The sequence below is a fragment of the Coturnix japonica genome, chromosome 2 (assembly GCF_054131305.1).
Source record: "Coturnix japonica strain WE chromosome 2, WE-NBRP24, whole genome shotgun sequence".
Classification (NCBI taxonomy): Eukaryota; Metazoa; Chordata; class Aves; order Galliformes; family Phasianidae; genus Coturnix; species Coturnix japonica.
This window is the reverse complement of record NC_140664.1, coordinates 25,978,922-25,998,613: the sequence shown is the minus strand read 5'-3', so window position 1 is coordinate 25,998,613 and position 19,692 is coordinate 25,978,922. Positions and strand designations below refer to the sequence as shown.

The 19,692-nt window shown below is 37.6% G+C and overlaps 1 long non-coding RNA gene across 2 annotated transcripts in view; it reads left to right on the top strand.

The window, feature by feature from the left end:
• The window catches only part of LOC107310327 (uncharacterized), an 84,030-nt gene extending 67,691 nt beyond the window's left edge, over positions 1-16,339 (top strand). Inside the window, exon 4 of one of the 2 annotated variants that reach the window (XR_004306264.2) lies at positions 14,411-16,339. This is a non-coding gene — a long non-coding RNA (uncharacterized LOC107310327). Of the gene's footprint in view, positions 1-14,407 lie in introns of both variants that reach the window. The other variant, XR_014942507.1, reaches the window with a different exon arrangement.
• Positions 16,340-19,692: the final 3,353 nt, after the last annotated feature.

Here is a 19,692-nt window from a genome sequence, read left to right as displayed (position 1 = left end):
TTATTTTTTAAGGTCCTCTTGAGTGGGATCACAGGGCACGTGCAGGACAATCAGGGGATCAGACACAGCCAGCATGGGTTCTTCAAAGGCAGGTCCTGCTTGAAAAATCTGAGCTCCTAGTAGGATTGAGTGACCTGCCTGGTGAATGAGGGCAAGGCTGTTGACATAGCCTACCTGGAATTTAACAAAGCCTTTGACACTGTCTCCCATGGTATTGCCCTGGAGAAGCTGGCAGCCCATGGTCTGGACAGGTATACTCTTCACTGAGTTAAAAATTGGCTGGATGGCTGGGCCCAGAGAGTGGTGGTAAATGGAGTTAAATCCAGCTGACAACCAGCCACAAGTGGTATTCCTCAAGGGTCTATACTGGGACCTGTTCCGTTCAGTATCTTTACTGATGTACTGGATGAGCCGATTGAGTGCACCCTCAGTAAGTTTGCAGATGACATCAAGCTGAGAAGAAGTGTCGATATGACTTGGGTAGGAAGGTCCTACAGAGGGACTGGGATACCTGGATTGATGGGCCAAGGCCTGCTGTATAAGCTTCAACCAGACCAAGTGTTTGATCCTTCACTTTGATCACAACAACCCCATGCAATGCTACGAGCCTGGGGCAGAGTGCTGGAAGGTTATGCATTAAACGTCTGGTGCTCTGAATACACTGCTTAGTACCAACCATAAACACTGGTGTTTTATCAACATTGCTTTCCTTCCAGAAGCAAATCATATAATCATAACAGACACTCTGAAGCAAACAATTCTATCACAACTGAAACTAAGATATATTTAATGGCATCTGGGTATATGCTGGAGAACACAGTGTTACAAACCCAACCTTTATTTTGTATGTACAAATTGTTGTTTGTATAACTCAAGCCTAATTATGCAGCTAGCAATTAACTTGCTGGCACACAGAATGAATTGTTATGCTCATACTGAAGATGCTTAGTTTTGAAACTCAAGCCCTCTGCTGCATCACAGAACAGAAAGAGCTTCTAGGTCTTTTGATTGATTTTAGAAATATTGCCCTGAAATGCTGTTGTCTACCTCCTCATCTTGGTTCTCCAGATCAATAACAGATTTTCAATTTCTAATGTCTAGAAGATAAAGCATGTGAAGCCTTTTCACTCCAATACGATGATGCCATTCGAGAGTGAAATCTGATAAGAGAATTCTATCTCTGATAAGTCAAAATTCACATCATCAACACAGTTGCCGACCCAAGTTTTTGGCTCTGCACTTACCATCTCATGTTTATTCATGGTGATAAAGCCTGAAAAAGATAGTAAAGTATTACGCTCACATATTTTTTTAGAAAGCTGTGAACTACGTCACTCTATTTTTTATAATTCAGGAAATCATTCTTCTCTGTGTTCCATCATATTCAACTGAAGAATATAAAGCACTGACTGGACTTGCTCAGAACAAGATAATTCAATGCAGTAAAAGGCAAGTGGAATTTAAATTGCACTCTGTGTTTGAGATGGGTGTTTAAAATTCAGTGTGCTGCATCAGCTTCTAAGACTTTATTAATCTTGGTTTAGAATTTATTTATATGATCATTCTTAACTTTTACTTCTCTCATTAGCTCTGAAAATGGAAGGCCAGTGCTAACAGATCATTAAAAACCTTTATCGGGGTTTCTGGAAACTTACTATGAAATGTTGCATAAGGAAAAGAAATTGAAATATTTTTCTCGTGATTTGTTATAAATTATGTTATCTATTTATTTCAGATAAACCCTATAGAATCCATTTTTTCCAATCCCCTTGTTGCACTCTTATTCATATTTGCTTGTCTTTTTCACTTGAGTAGCAAAGCAAGAAAAGTCTGAATCCTAAAACCATTAAATCCTATTTTTCTACAATGAGAAGACAACGTGGATATATTTTAGATTGTTTCGCAGCACTAATGCCTTATTTGTGGTTGAAACTGTAACTCTAGGGTAGAAAATTAAAATTTTGGAGAGTAAAATACCAATGTATCTTTGAATTACAGTTGGAAATTTCTCTTTTTCAAAAAAATTGAAGCCTGCCTGTAGCATTGTGGTTTGCCTACAAATAACAGTTTTATATACTACAGTAAAAGATTTGATGAGAATCATAGTTAGATAAGGCAGTTCTCCAGTGTCATCTTATATCCTGCACAACCTCAAACAATGGTTTGATGGCAGCCAGCTTAGAGGAGATATAATGTTATCTGTGGTACTGGGGCATCATTGCTTGAGTTATTATTTGCCTTATCAGAACCTGTTCCATCATCCTTGGATGTAACCTAAACAAAAACTTTAATAAGGCTAACTGAACAATCAGAGACTGCTTTTGCTGGAGGTGATTTAGTATTCTCCCATAACATCTGCGTGACTTTCCTTCCTCTTGTGCTCTTCTTGTACAGGAGTGACGCTTGAGAGGAGATCAAGTGCTGTCTGGAATGCAAGGAGAAGCCTTCTCCTTTCCTGGCAGCCAAGTAAATATTCCAAGTGACACAGAAACAGATGGAAAGTCATCCTCTTTTGAAAAGACATAATTTTGACACTTTTCACTCTGGATGCCTGCTCTGCTCTTTATAGTATGCATGTTTGCCAAAAAAAAGTAACTTATTTGACAGAGGAAATGGAGAATAAAAAAGAGGCAGCTAAAACCTTACAAAACTGATTTACCACTTGGCCTAAACTGACAACAGTCCATCCTGATCATTTTTCACTATGGACAGATGATTCCTCTGTGGCATGATAGGAAATATTGCGCATGATCACGGCAGCTATTTCAGCATAACAAAATTTAAATGGAAAATCTATGGTGAAATTTGACTCATCTGATCAGTGCTACTATAGAAAACTACTTCTCAGCACCACATAGTACAACTCACAACTGGTTGCATTCTTGCTTTGCGTGTCCTTCCTTCTTTGTTCCTGCACCCTTTTTCCATTTATTATGCAGTCATGTCCTTGTACAATCTTTGGATAGAGTTTTAATTCAAGAACAATTATTAAATCTAGAAAAGGTCTCTGCAGAAGCATGTATATCATTTCTGTCTTGTGCTGAAGGTGACTGCTTGAACCCCTTTATTTCAGCTTTATCTTTTTCTTATATATTTGATCCTTCCTGTAGTAATGCTAAGTTCTCCTCTCAGACATTAGTCCTAAAACTTATCTTGAAGATAACATTGTTAGTTCACTGAAAAAATTACATTTGATCCAAACAACTATGAAGTAAGACAGTGTTTCTTTTACAACAACAAAAATTGGTTCTAATTTTGAAAGACAACATAATGACATGTGCATAGGATGTTAAGCGTCCACTTGTTTCTCCCTTCTGTTTTATAGGAAATACAGTTATCATCTTTAGATGTAAAGTTTATCACAGTGTGCAAGGACGAGCTTTGTGATTGATGCATTCTCGAAGGTGCAGTTTAGCTTTTCTGTGGCCTCTTGAGGTTTCAGTGTTTTTCAGGAGGTTTTCAGTTTGTGGTCATCTGCCATTGGTGACTCAAGTTATCTCATTCATCTCAAAATTCAGGCTGCTTTTCAGAAGAATTTATAGGTAGATAAATCTTTGAAATGCATCTTAGCAATTTAAACCACATCCACACTTGCTTAAATCTAGGCAAAAAATAGGTAAACAGATTTTTTATCATTTGAACATGAAAATAATTCAATGAACAAGGAAAATCACATCAAAATAAAATATTCTGAAAAAAAAAATTGTCTAGAGCAGGCACAGTGTAGTGAAAGTGAACTGTACAGACTGGGAAAGCAAGAATGGGCTCATTTAAGTACTGCAACATCACTGCAAGGAGCAGAAAATGTATGAATTAGTTTTTAAACTGATGTGTTTTCTGTCTTACAAAGTCAGAACATAAAAGTAATATCTCAAACACTTTTCATTATTAAGAAGTCACTACTGACAGTGGATTTACAAATGTTACTCAGACTTTACTGGAATTGTGTTTAAATATAACACGTCTATTTTGCAGTTGTTAGAAGAATGCTCCACCACACTTTTCCCATGATACATAGATCCTCCACAGCCCCTCATACAGCAGGCATAACCTTCAGAAACTGCTTCAACAAAAGAGAGGGGAAGAGATTAAAAGGTGGAATGTGTTTTATCCACACAGTCCTTTAGTGACAACAAAAAAAGATTGTGAAAGTGTCTCCAAATGGATATGAAAATAACTCATTTCTACTTCCAGCCTCTGAATATTGTCAGGATGGGTAGGAATAATATAAATTCTCATATAAATAAAAGTCAGACTACCAAGGCAATCTAGCTTCTCTTACAAGAAGGCACAAGTTCTTTGAAGCCACCAAGACCGCATGCATTTGCATTGTGACTATTCTTTTCCAAATTCCCTTTTACAGATGAATAAATTGCTTGGTAAATGTGCTCAAATTGTGAACATACTGTGTTGACAAAGATAACACAAATTTGTGTCAAAGCAGCTCAATCACGAACTGCACATAAAAACATATTTTAAAATCAAACTTCTTCCAATTTTTTTTGTTTCTGGATAATGTTGTTTACATCTTCTAAGAGTTGCTCATTTTTTTTAAATTTATTTATTTTTAATTTTCAAGTTTACCACAGTTCATGCTGTAAAACCCTGTAATCACTTTTTTTTTTTTTTCAGAGTTTTCTCATGGTTTACCTTTAGCATCTCATACAAATGAAAAACATTTTTTCAAGTTTTCTTCCTCTGAACAGTCCTATTTAATACATGTATTTATTGGTGCATTTCTGTCTTTGGAAGATAAATGGGATATAATAATAAATGTGCACTGTCTGGGAAGTGGACAGCCTGGGTAAACTTGCAGTGGGTTTCTTTTACTCACAGCTGCACTAAGTGAAATATATGCTCCCTCTTTGCAGAGCATCTTTCCTTTTTTTTTTTTTTTTTCTATTTTTTTTTTTTTTTCTGAGGCTAGAAATCCCTGTAAGTGACAAAGATGGGTGAGGGAAGGCAGCCCCTCCCCAGAGACACGGACATGTCTGATGTCTGCTTTCTTTCAGAAAGCCTCCAGGGTGCTCTGTGGTCTCAATGAGAAAAGTCTGGACAATGGCAGGAGCCTTTAACATGAAAGTGTGCTAAACACTTCTCATAGCACATAATATATGGAACACTTTGGACCTCCAAAGATATATAAATATGCATTAAATCCCCAAACAGAGATGTGAGAAAATGAAATACAATATCTTCTTTTTGAGACACGCATGAAGCAGAAGGACATACCTGGGGGATGTGAACATCGGGGGAATCAGCTTCAGGTCTAGGCTGTCACTTGTAGGACACCTTGGAAGACTGCAAGAGGCAGGAAGAGAGGGAAGAAATTATCCAGGAAGAAGAAGGAATCATGGGGCACCCCACAAAAATTGGCCAGGGACTCCCTGAGATCTGAATGGAGGCCAGGGTGCAACACAGCAAGGAGGTGCGCAGGGTTTTTCACTGCAGACTCAATCGTCTTATCTTACCTCCTACCTTATTCTCAGTCCACCTGCATATTCATGTCTGAACTCCCACTGTATAACCTGTCAATAAACCTCTCCTCTGATATTAATCAAAAGGCTTGTCTTTTGTCATAAATCTATGTTATGGAGAGGCAACCCCCTCCAGGGGACATTTGCCTCAGGAGAAGCTTCTTAGTTCCACTGGAAAAGCAAGCTCTTCAGGAGGTCCCCGGGTAGCCAAAGATGTCTTTTTATCACACAGTGAACAGATAGTGTTTTATTCCTCTACTGAAATGTTCCCTGATACATTAGCATGCCTCATGTTCCTGCTTTGATCTGAAGATTTTCTAATACCCGTTTTCCGTGGAATTAGTATGCCTCCATTTACAGTGGTCCCGACCATGTCTTGGAGGACAAAATAGATAGCCTGTTTGTATTGCCATATACAAATTGTTGTGTCAACAGGATGGTGTTTTGAGTAGAAAACTCAATATTCAGTGACATGGATACATAATCTAGGGAAAAAAAAATGAAACAGTTCTTGTACTGCTATCCCATCTGCCCTGCAGAAAGGGATTTGGAGCCTTAGACTCCCTAAAGAATGGTTTTACATCATCTACCTTGAAGTCAGAAATAATTTGTAAGCAGTCTTGTGAAACATGTGAGTCAAGGTTTGGTGGGTTCTGAGCCCAAGTCCTGGCCACAACTTTGGTACTGGGGAAAATTAAATAAATATAACATTATTCTTTTGGAGTCAGAATATATTGCTCATCACTACACAACCGTGAGTAACTGAAGCCAGGAATGAATGGAGGAATATGAGGTTATGGATGGTGTTGTTAAATTTCTGCCTGGACTTGGAAACAGTTTCCTGTAGAGAAACACTGTGCTAACTCACTTCGTGAAAACAGCCTGAGAGAAGACAAAACATTGCAACTCACTTGCCATTTTTTTGAAGATAAAAGATATATTTGTCTAACAATTTACTTGTCTAGTTTTGAGCCCACCTGCAGTAGCCCCTACCTAGCATAGTAAGTTGATAGAAGCAAGAAAACTGGATTCCCTGTCTTTTCAGATATATTTCTATACAAGCAGCTGTGCGTACTGGAACAATCCAGTTATTTTGTTCTATTTGACAGTTTCACAGCCCTCAGAAATTACATAAACTGGCCTTAATATGAACCACTCTGGCACCCTTCCCTTTGCTGCTGCAGCTCAGACAAAGATGGCATGAAGTTGAGCACAGTCTAAGTATACATTTATGTGAACATGCCCACAGCCTAAAAGGAATTGCCATTAATGACCTGTTGTTTCCTGGCAACTCCTTAAAAACATGTTTTTCAGTGCAAAAATAGGTTCATTTTAAGTGAATCTCAAAGGAACTCAGAAGAGAGGAGAGGAGAAAAAAAAAAGAGAAAAACATGCCGTTTGAAATTGCCCTCTTTGGGCATCTTTTAAAAGATAAATCTATGTTTATCACTCTGGAATTACTTTTTTTCTTTAGAAATTTAAGCTGACTAGAGTGAAGCTATTTTTTATCTGCCGTCTTGAACTGGCTTCACACAGTTACTGTGACTTAAGCAAGCCAGGATTTGCTGAAACGTGGTTGACAGAGAGTCAGTGAAGGTTAGTTTTGATTCTGTTTTATGTGATGTCACTTATGACCAGAAGCTGCAAAACATGTAACTGCTGGATTTAAATAGAACTGATAAAAGCTCTTGTGCCTGTACTTCATTTCAACATATCTTGAAAGCGCTGGACTTCTGCCATTGTCTTCACTGGGAACAGAAACTCTCACTTTATTGAAGCCTTATTATTTTTTTTAATGCTCCAAGAATATTGGGAGGGGGAATATTTCTATGAAAGCCATTGAAAAATTTAGTAAAATAAGGAATTATTATAAATGAGGATTTTAATTTGTCCAGACTATAACTCAGGGGGCAGCAAGAATGTCTTCTTACAGAGCTTGAAAGAGAATCATAGAATCAGTCAGGTTGGAAAAGACCTTAAAGATCATCAACCACAACCTAACCATACTAACCTAACTAACAACCCTGCACTAAATCATGTCCCTGAGCACCACATCCAAATTGTTTTTAAACACATCCAGGGATGGTGACTCAGTCACATCCCCGGGGAATCTATTCCAGTGCTTAACCCTTTCTGTAAAGAAGTGTTTCCTGATATCCAACCTAAACTTACCCTGGCTCAAGTTGAGGCCATTTCCCTTCGTCCTGTCATCTGTCAGCAGTGAGAAGAGACCAACCCTGTTCTCGCTGTAAGCGCTGTTCAGATACTGGAAGGGAGCAATATGGTCTCCCCTCAGCCTCCTTTACCCAGACTAAACAGCCTTCAGTCTCTCCTCATAGGGCACATTCTCCAAGATCTTCACAAGCCTCGTTGCCCTTCTTTGGACCTGCTCCAGCACCTCAATGTCCTTTATGTACAGAGGTAACCAAAACTGAACACAGTACTCAAGGTGAGGCCTCACCAATGCAGAGTACAGGGGCAGGATGACTTCCCTAGTCCTGCTCACCATACCATTCCTGATACAAGCCAGGATGCCATTGGCCTTCTTGGCCACCTGGGCACACTGCTGGCTCATATTCAGCTGACTGTCTATCAGTACAACAAGGTCCCTTTCCATTGGACAGCTTTCCAGCCACTCCTCCCCAAGCATGGAGGGTTGACTGTGGCAGTTGTGACCAAAATGCAGGACCCAGCACTTGACCCTGTTGAAACTCATGCATTAACCTTGGCCCATCAATCCAGTCTATCCAGGTCGATTTTAAAACTAAGACAGGGGAAGTTTAGGTAAGGTACTAGGAGTAAGTTTTTTACACAAAGGGTGGTGACACACTAGAAGAGGTTGCCAAAAGAGGTTGTGGATGCTGCATCTCTGGAGGCATTCAAGGCCAGGCTGGGGTGGCTCTGGGCAACCTGGTCTGGCGACCCTGCACATAGCAGAGGGGTTGAAAATACATGATCATTGTGGTCCTTTTCAACCCAGGCCATTCTATGATTCTATGATGCTATGATTTTTAGAAGGTTTTCAACAGCATTTCTCTTTGGAAACTCAGAAGTAACTAGAAGAAATCTAACTTTCTTTTAGCACATAATATCTGCCATACCTCTGGTGTTGTGTATATTTTCTGTAATGCATTTATCTTCACAAAGACAAGAAAAGAGTTCCTGACCACACATCAACAGAACCACAACAAGGACTCATTCAAATAATTTTACTGTACATCTAAAATAAATACATTCCCTCAGAATGTGCTCAGAACATGAGAAGAGAGGTTTAAGATAACCAAATAGGAAGAATTCTGTAGGTTTTTTTTCTACTAATTCTTTTGATAGACAAGTTTGATAATGTCCTAGACCCTGAAGAAAAATGAAAATCTGAAATTTGCCTTGAGCCCACAGAAGGTAGGAAAAGATCAAAGTACATGATGTACTGCCCTCAATATCCACTACAGCTTTAAATCTGAAGTATTGTCTATGAGAGGAAGTTGTATCTATCTGCTGGCTATCTAAAGATGTCCATACCAGTGATGATCGGATCTGATGCTTAAGAAGGGTTAAAATATATAAGAGAAAGATATGAAGGAAAGGTGATGTGAGGAAAACATCAAGGTTTAGGCCACTAATAAAAAAAAAAAAAAAAAAAAAAAAAAAACAAAACAAGGAGAACAAGCCATATATAGATTAAAAGAGGGGAAAAAATCTGTTCTAGTTAGTGAGATCAGTGAACAAGTTGCATACCATCTGTAATATAGGGATAGAAATAACTCACAGAATATATGCTGGTCCAAGGAATAATCTTTTGAACTGATTCTGGAAGTATGGTTTTACCAGTTGTAAAGAAGATTTAGTGAGACTGAAATGGTGAATTTTCATGTAATGACAACAATAATGATAGGGAGGATGGTGATGCTCATTCTACCTGTTGTCTGTCTGGCTGCAGAAACACTATTAGAAAATGTTGGATACTGTCACACAGTGTTGGACACGGTCACCTTTCCAGAAGGAAAACTACAGCTGCATGGATATTGATAACATTCACTTAGAAATGGCAAAATGAAAAGTTTTGTAACAGATGCCTTAAACGTTAAATGAAAGTCAGTATTTACAACTGATGAGATTGAATGAAGAGTCACACTTGCAAGGGAAGATGTTCTATCAAAGCATATGTTAAAATAAAGAAATATATTTCACCTGGCAACATGTGTTTCACCAAAAATGGCTGATTGGGCAAGAGAGTTCATAACATAATCTGGAAGGATGCCTGATTTGATATCTGATGTCTGATTTGATGACAATAGAAGAGGGGGAATGAGTTGCAGATCCTTGCAGAGGGGCAGAAAGAGCCCTTTTTCCTTGCCTATCCTGGAAAGAAAAAGGAGAATGAAAGGAGCTGAGTGAAGGAGAAATAGAAGAAATGACAGATAAATCCCTGAACAAGCAGATAGACCTCTGAGAAAGCATCAAACAGCTGCAAACATGTTTTACAGAGAATCACATCTAGAGGGAAGAAGAAAATGAAGGGAAATTGCCCATATTCTGTAGTGGAAGTTTGTTGGACTGCAAATAACATTTGAGGATAATACATAACAGATGGTGGCTTAATCAGAAGGGAAGCAGGAGGAAATTTACAGTGTATAAACTGTTCTATGAAATATCAGAAGAAAGCATTGAAGGAATTAGTGATAGCTAGGAAATTATGTAGAATTTTGTCTTTGTCCTGCTTGAGGTAACTGATTATCTGCTATGATTAGGCATGCTTATGGCATGGAAAGAGCATATGCACTGATAGTAATAAGATAAAATGGATAAAATATACAGTGAGATAGATGAGGTTAGCATAGGTAGAAGGTCAAAACACAGGCAGCCAGTAAAGCAATGAAAAACATTCTGAGCACCAGAGTCGTGGATCTGAGTCACAGCAAAAGAAAGGTTAGAAATTGGAACAATATGATGAAGCACCAATTATTTAAGGAAAAGGAACAAAACTGTATTTTGCCTGCTCCTAAACTGCCAATGTAAAGACACCAATAATAGTTCTATAGCCACTGAGACACTAAGTACAGAAAAGACAAGAAGCCACATGCCATAGTTATATCTCTCTGAAACATCCTTAGTCCCTCTTTGGCTACCAGAACTATGGACATTTTCCCACTTACACAACCACCTGAAACCTTTGTACTGCTGAGGTACTCAGAGTTTTAGGTATTGACTCTTGATCTTACCTGTAGATCCAGTTTTCTGATGAAAGAAGGAGGAGCACCATCAATAACATTCTCCCATCTCTTACATCTCTCCCAAAAAGGAAACTTCCGCATTTCTCATCTTCAGTGACAGTGTCTAACCATGAGTGTTCCTCTTCGTAAAATCCATAAAAGAGCAACATCTACTCTCCACATGCAAAACATGAGGATAGTAATATAACACTCACATAAACAAGCCTATGCAGTCAACAAACAATGCAATTGAAAGAAAATGCCAAGGGAGCTGGAATTTTGTGAGTATTGCACTTGGATGTGTCTCAAGACAAGGCTGTAGAGGCAACTCCTTAATTTTTCCTCTTGAAGCCCTATTACTGCTTGTTTTTGAGGGTTTGTTTTTTTTCCTAGACAACAAGTGAAGGAGAACAAAACACTCCCCATTAAATTCAGAATATAGAGATTAAGATAGTTAATTATGATGTGAAAGCCTGTCTTTCTCTTCCTTTGAGCAATACATTTCAACAGTTTGTAGAAGAATGGGTATTCTGAAAAAGGAAACGTGAAACTAAGAAATCTTATGGAAAACAAGCCAGAATTATTTAAATTTAAAAGTAGAAATAACTTCTAGGAGGGTGTTCATTTGATAAAATAAAACCTTGTGTAATCAGTTAGGTTGAACTTTGAAACAAGAAGAATCATTAAGCTGGAATAAAGATGAAAATGCACACACACACACACACGCAAAAGCATTTAATAAAATGAATTCCTTACACCTGTAGCTGAGAATATTTTCCTGCATCTGTTGTATTCATTGCAGCAGCTATTTAGCTGAATGTAGAAAATTAGTAAGTTCCATAATTTATTAATACATAACTCATATATTTTAATGGATCTGTATTCACTTCACTGCTTCTGTGTTGTCATTCTAGCTGTAGATGTCTCTGTTCATTGAAGGGGAGTTGGACTAGATGACCTATACAGGTCCCTTCTAACTCAAATGATTCTATGATTCTATGATCCTATGATCTACAGAACTCCTGTTAGTATCAAGCAATACTGTGTTAATACTGGTGGTGCAAACACATTAGAGACGATACAGACCTCCAAGCAATGAAGTCTTGAAACCTAAGCAGCTATGATTCTAAGTTTAGTGGTGTTAGACTTGTCCTGTAGGTTCTCCTAGAATCTAGGGTTAACTTTTCCCTATCAGAATGCTGAATAGAATTATTACAGCTGTTTCAGTTAGTGTCAGCCTGAATGTAACCAAAAAGTGGTCTGTGTTTACACATCAACCTTTTTTTTTTCTGTGTTTAGTATTGTAACTGCTCACCTACTTACTGGAAGCTTTCAACAATATTTTTTACTCTATAGGTTTTTAGTAGCTGAGTAGATTAGGTAGATCACACTTTCTCATGAACATTTTCAGCAGAATAGCTGTGAGCAATGAATGTGTGATTGTCACTAAGGTCCTAGTCTAACCTGTTCACTCTTCATAAATGTTGGTAGTGAGTGGATCAGCCTATGAAAACAATGTACAGTATGTGACTGCATATGAGTATGAGCAAAGTAGATTTTAAAATGTCTTTATGCAGCTTGTTCCTATATGTCAACCCTAAAACTATCTGAACTGTCAAAATGGATTGCATCCATAGAAAGTAAATGAGGAGGTTGGTGGCCCTGCCTGGCAGGAGGGTTGGAGATTCACAATCCTTGAGGTCCATTTCAGCCTGGACCATTCAGTGATTTTGTGATTCTGTGAAATACATATTAATTCACTAACAAAACTGAGAATTACTATTAAATGCTGCCATATGCACAACCTGCTTTGTTAACCTGAAGTGGTAGTAATCTCTTCATTTTAGCATGGTAATTTAGCAAGACACTGAGTGTGTATCTATTGTGGAAATTGTATCCTGGAAGTAAAAAACAATGGCTTATGAGGTTATTATCAAAGTGTCCAAGATACATTAGGCAATTTGTGCATTAAAACTTTGAGTCTTTCCCAGAATGGATAACAGGATAAGCAGGGTAATTGCTTACAGATTGTTTTGTATCTGGCAATCTTTAAAGTTAGTGAGGTCTAATAGCAAATGTAAATGTTCGCTTCATTTACAAGTAAACATGGGTGTATGGTACATATTCACACATGATGTAAGGGAACAGAAGTGTTGGTGGAGGCTGCTCATGCCAAAAAGCATATGGAAAACAGCCAACCTGCTATAACAAAGCCAGGCCACTTCTCCTGGATGGGGCCTTCATTTATGTTTGCTTATTGGGCCAGGAAGATTTTAGGACTCTGTGACAGACGTCTACCCAAACTACATGTTCTACTTCCTTTCTTTGTTAAAATTGTTTGTTTTATTTTGTTGTATTTTGTTTTGTTCACTGCCAAAAAATTGCTTTAGTTTTTTGGACCTAAAATCTTGAGTAACAGATCATTGCTGCATTATGTGATCGCTGCCGTATAATTAGTTGGGCTATCTTAATTTTCAGAACAGCACAGTACCTTCAGTAATGACTTTTACTTCTAAAGGTCTGCATCATAATCAGTGAATAAAACTGATAAGTATTGAATGCAGCAAGACATGCTCCCCATTTATGTCAAAAGTGTTTAATAATAGTATATGTTTCTGATTTAAGATTCAGATATTCTCAAAGACAGGTGAACTCGTGTGCTGTGAGCAATTTCTGCGCTGTTCATATTGTAACAAAGGGACTTTCTCAGGTTTTCTGAAATGCTACCTTGATGGCAAAATGAAATATATATATATATATATACACATATATATATATATATATATATCTGTTGAGAGGAAACTTGACAGCAGCTTTGGAATAGGTATAGCCAGAAGAGCTATAGGAAAATGGTGGTTCACCATCACCTGGTCCATGATGGCATGAAATATTCAAGATTTCTGTTTCTTAGCCATGACACTATATCAGTCCTTTCTAATCATTTTCTCCACTCTGAATGCAGCTTCATCTGTATTCCGTCATTTTGCTCAGGTGGCACCATAGATAGTTTTCACTTCACAAAACCTTTACACATCTGTTATTTTCTCTGATAGTTCCCTTCTCTTCCACTGGCCCTTGTCATAGCTGTTTCTAATTTGTTTTATTGCCTTGGGCTGCTGACAATTATAACTTAAAAAATAGTGTCTTCTTGTATGTATCTAAGTGCAGATCAAATTAAATTCCTAAAATGGTCTTATCACTCTGAATTTCATCCTGTTCAGACTCAGTCATTTCACCGTGTCCTAAGGGTAGACTTGCTGCAAATGGTGGGAATGACTTTGAGAAGGGGAGCACTGGGACCACCATTGATAGGTGGGAAAGTACAGGAGGAAGAAAGCTCTATCCTTGCTTCTCTGGATGTCCCTCTGCACTGCTTTATGCCTGTGGCACAACATCTACACCAACCTCCACACTTCATCTGCATCCTGTTCCTGGGGGTGAGCAGAAGGCAGTTAGGAAAAGGGAGATCTCCATGAAATATCTTCTTGTCTCCAAAACATCGTAGGTGAAGCTTTCTACCAGAGCCATCAGTTTCTCTCAGCTCTCCTGACTATACCTACCTCAAAGAAACTGTCAAAACTAGGGATCCATACAGAAAAGCTCAACCTAATTTGCAGTCCTGGTTTCAGCTGGGACAGAACTGAGGTTCTTCACGGTGTCTAATATGATACTATGTTTTGGCTTTGGAAGAAAAAACAATGTTGATAACTTATGTTTTAGCAGCTGCTGAGCAATGCTGTAAGAAGACAAGGACATATAGATTTCTCAGCTTCTTGTACTATCCTGACAACAAAGGGGCAAAATTATGGAAGGAGAAGGTCATCCTGAAGTACCCTGAACTTCAGATTACTGGAGGCTGTGAGGGAATATCAAACAGGTAACGCTTGCTCTTATTTTGTACTAACATATTTTCTAATGACCAGCATGATGCTGAAAGGTTTTTTCATACAAACCCTCCTCCTGGCCCAGTATATATTCCTTAGTGTTACTACTTAATCAGAAAATCTGTGCTAGAACTGTGAATAAAACCTTAGCCATCCAGCATTCATCTGTTTCTCTTGCACAATCTGTGATGACTCTGCCAGACTCTTGGGACTTCCTCCTTCCAGATCATATGTGTTTCTAAAGAGTACGATCAGATGAATAAATTCTCTGTCCCTAGATGAATAAGAGAAAACTAGTCTAAAAGAAGCCTGTAAGATAAATTTTATGCTTCATTATTAACTGTGAAAGCCCCTTTCTCTAACCATAAAGGACAGTAGTAGTAGTAAGATACCAGTTTGTAACTTGAAAAGTAAGTTTGTCAGACTTAACAAAGAAGAAAGTGAGACCTACCAACTCCAAGGACAGTGGTAGTAAAATACAAATATTCAAATGGAATAAGTATGAATTAAAAAATAAAGAGAGGGAGAAAGATAAAAGAATTAGGCCTTCAGAAATGTCTCCTTAGCTTTAAGTCATAAAAAACTGAAATTTCAGAAACACTTCTGTCTAGGTATTATTTCAGTGTGATCTATACCCAAGATTATGTCTGAGAAGCATCTTTCAGTCTTCCAGTACATTAAGATAAAGTGCCACTATTTACATTTCCTATTGGCATTTTTTCATTTGGAAAGCATTAGAGCACCAATAAGGTATTTTAAATGATGTGAATTGACTTATATATTGGTACTATGATTTTTTTTTATACCACCTGCTAGCAAAAATCACAGAACTATGGTGTTTCTATAGCAACTGCATTCTAATAAGGCAAAATTTCCAGTGTGATAGAGCTGAACAGCTAATAATGTCAGCTTCCAATGTTGCAGAAACTCAGATGTCAGGAAAGGTCAGCATAAAACATGAGGCTAAAATTGATGCTTTGAGACATTCATCTTTATTGCTAGTATAATATTTGGTAAATCAATGAGAGATATGATTAAAACAGTAATCTTATTTTCACACACTTCCCATATCATGGATAATCAGCATTCAAAATATATCAGTTTGAAGCTTATTCTTGTGTATCCATAAGACACACCACACACCTACTGCAAGCTCACTTTCACTTCCAAGTTTTTCCTGTATAATACTTAATGGGAGATTCCTGTGAACAGAATTCTGCTGGTAGATGCCAATAGACACACACCAAAAATCATGTATAGTGATGTTTGCCAGTAAGAGTATCAAAATTCATTAGCAGTTTTTACTGTAAAATCACAATTTTGTTAATGTCAAGAGCAGAGAGTTCAAGTGAAATTTCTTTTAAAAATGCAGAAGTAATCGCAAAGTAGGATCTGGCTTTTAAAATCAGTGGGTATTCTTCCAAAGGGTAATCAGTCCTGTTTCTTAAATAAACTTTAGCTCTGCTACCATACTGAATTTCCCTTCAAATGTGACATGCTGGTTGAATTAATTTTTGTTGCAGTATGAAACTGCTCTCTGAAACTCTCCCCTAAGACCCAAATTACTTACTTTTCAGAAAGGGTGGTCAGGCGCTGGAATGGACTGCCCAGGGAGGTGGTGGATTCACTGACCCTGGGGGTGTTCAAGGAATGATTGGATGTTGTGCTGAGGGACATGGTTTAGTGGGAGCTATTGGTAATAGGTGAATGGTTCGACTGGATGATCTTTTAGGTCTTTTCCAACCTTGGTGATTCTGTGATTCTGTGATTCTATAAATAAAATAAAAATGAAAATAAAAAATAAGAACTAACAAGATATTTTTCAAAAGGAAGCTAGAATTTAAGTACCTAAATGAGAGAAATTAAGTTTTAAGTAAAACCTCAAAGTACTTATAATCAAATGAGATTTGACAACATAGGAACTGCTCAAGAGATCTTTTTCCCACTGTGTTTTATCAGGAACCTTGTGTCTCCATCTGTGTTAGTATGTAGTCATATCATTCCCTGGTTTGGAGGCCAACAGACAGAGAAAAGCCTATATGTGCATTCTGTAGGATCACCTGAAAAATGATGGCCATGTCCCAATTTCCTTTTAGGACTGAGTGGTTTCATCTCATGAGCCATGCTTGTGATTGTTTGGAAAAACTAGTTGGCTTAGGATACATGATTTTAATAGCAATGCGTACTACAGCCTGAATATTATATAAATCTTGTTCTACTCTGTAAAAGAATAAAATATATTCTGGCGTCTTTGCAGAGCATATTTCAGACCAACTGAGTTCAATTTCCGTGCAGTGTTTTGTGAATTCAAATTTTACTGCGGTTACCATTTAGCATCAAAGGGGGTGGCTTTGAATGGGACTGAGGATTTCTGGTGGTTGGTACAGCGTAAAATCTCTGAAAACTAGATTTATATATGTGCATGTCTTTTTGTGATAGATAACTAGTTCTTTGTATTCAAATATGTGACTCAGTACAATCATGTAAATTAAGGTAACTATATTTTGCATATGTAATAGCATGAAAATTATTCTATCTCAAAATATGTGTCCTGCAAAGCCATTTTCTCTGCTTTTTCATTAGTTTTTGGTAACTATATTTCCTTATCCACCATTTTATAAGCAATTCATCAAAAACTTTACATTAAACCATAAATATGAAAAATTATGACAAGACAGACATATAAAAATGTATAAACTGTAATACTAACATAATAAAAGCAGACTATCTTGAATAATTAATGTATTATTCTGTTGGTTCTTTTTTAAATTAGATTCTTTACATGCAGAGACTTAGATGCCATTAATTCTACAAAACTATACGTGGTTTTATGAATTTGGCCCCAGAGACTGTGCTTGTGTCTGCTTTGAATTCCACATGAATGCTGATTTCAGACTGCTTATACTTGTTCTGTATATGTATTGAGGTGGGGGGCGAGGCCAGCTGCTGGACATCAAGCCGTGGTTGAGATGGAGCATCCATACACAGAATATATTTGACTAGGAAGTTTTAGGATTAGTTCTAATTCACCTTCATTCTGTAATCTGCTTTCTAACTGAGCTCTTTTTGAATGAAACAGTGAGTAAAACACCTGGATTTCATTTGAGGTGTTTGTGAGAGGTACTAGAATGGCTGAGCTGGAGACACTGAACCTAAACCCATCCATGGACAAGAAGCCTCATACAGGCATCATACGATAGCCACCCTTCTGAGATGGCAGAATAGTTTAAGCCACTTTTCTTCCCTTTATGTGGAAAAAGGACTCCGTTTCTCTAAAAACGTTCAGTGTCCCAACTTTGGAGTAAAAAGTATCATTTTTGTCTTCCTGTTTACATATGTTATAGAGTGACATCTGAGACTTAAGGACTCACATCTCAGTTCCAACTGTCTCCCCCTCCAATCCAGACCTGTAGACATAAAATTACCAACCAGGTTCCCAAACCACACACACCCACCCTGAGAAAGCTGTGAAGCAGAAAGGTTGCCAGTGTATTTCAGGGGATACTGCAGCACCTGATGGACATGCCCAGGATGAATCACTTTGCATCTTTCCTGCAGCAACCAGTCTGCCTTCAGCTTCTCTGCCCTTACTGCTCATGCACATTAGGGATTCTTATTTCCCTGGCCTCGTGGCTAAGAAGTATTTCTGGTAGTGAAACTAATGCTTTTGTCCTTTCTTGTAAAGAAAAACTGGGGAAGTTTCTGTATTCAAATAAAATATCATAACATTAGAATGCTACAAACCTCTCCTTATATATGATTTAATCTAGATTGCTGTGCTCTGATTAATTGCATTACTTAACCTAGACAGAAATTTATAACATACAAACCATACAGTTAGAAACAAGATACAAATGGTGTTCAAGTGGTGAATGTGACTTATAAATGTACAATATATCAGCACCCACTGGGAAAACAAAATGAAATAGGTAGTCCTTCCCTATAAATCTAATCAGCTAAGTACAAGAAGGCAAAACATCTGATGTGATGAATGGAAAAACAAAGGGTAAAAGTGACATAATTGTGAGCAGCGGCAGCAGTTTTGGATCTGCAGGTCTCTGAACTTACAAGAGGGAAAGATTGAAAAAACAATGCTGTAAAGATGGTTGGGGGCTATATTTCCTTAGGTAGACATATATAACACTTACACGTGGTTTACAAATATTCAGGACATGATGCTTTCATAATTTTTGTTTCTTTTGTAAAGCTTAGAATTACTGAAACAGCTAACGAGTCTGTGCTATAACTTGAAAAATGTTTTAATAATAAATAGAAGATCCAGTTTTAAATCACATGACAATATGGTAGCAATTAGAAGTGTTCATGTTCACCGAGACTTCTCCTAATTGCAATATTTGCATAAAAATATTAGGCAATCTGCTGGATAGAATATTAGATGCAATTATGCTTTGCAGAATGTATTCACTTGCTACACTTCAAAATACCCAGAAGTATAGACAGAAAACCTCACTATTCTTGATTTTAACTAATGTAAATAATTAAGTTCTCTCAACACTAACTTCTGTGTTATCTGCATTGATTATCCTAAGACAAACATTTATTACATTTGCTTGGAAGTTACTGTATTTTTTGTTCCATCTTATGTCAAAAAGCTAATTTTCACAGGAAAAAATCTGTAATGTAGCTGAAAAGTATGTTTGCTACTCAATGTAATACAGCAAATCTTCACCAACCTGAGCAGCAGAGGGACTGCAAAGTGCTCTAATTAACACAGTTCCATGGTATTACTCCCATTAGTGAAGAATGGGAAACCAGGACATGGCATTTAAATAGCTTGCCTAATGATGTGCAGTATGTCTGTAATAAAACTGATCATAGAGGACTCGTTAGCTGCAGGTTCCTATCTTTCTCATCCAGTAGATAACACTTCAATCAAATTTCCAAGTGTCACTGAATTTCAGTGACTCAGAAAAGACAGCAATGTATTTTTGTCTTAAAGTTGTTTAGATACTTGGATAGGTAAACTGTGAGATTCTTGGTGGGGATCTAACCAGTTTTTCAGGTTAAACTGCACTTGCCATAGCCACTTTGGAAAACCAAGTTTTGCTAGGAATAAATGGATTAGTTTCCATAATGGCCTGCTGATTCTTGGGGACCCAT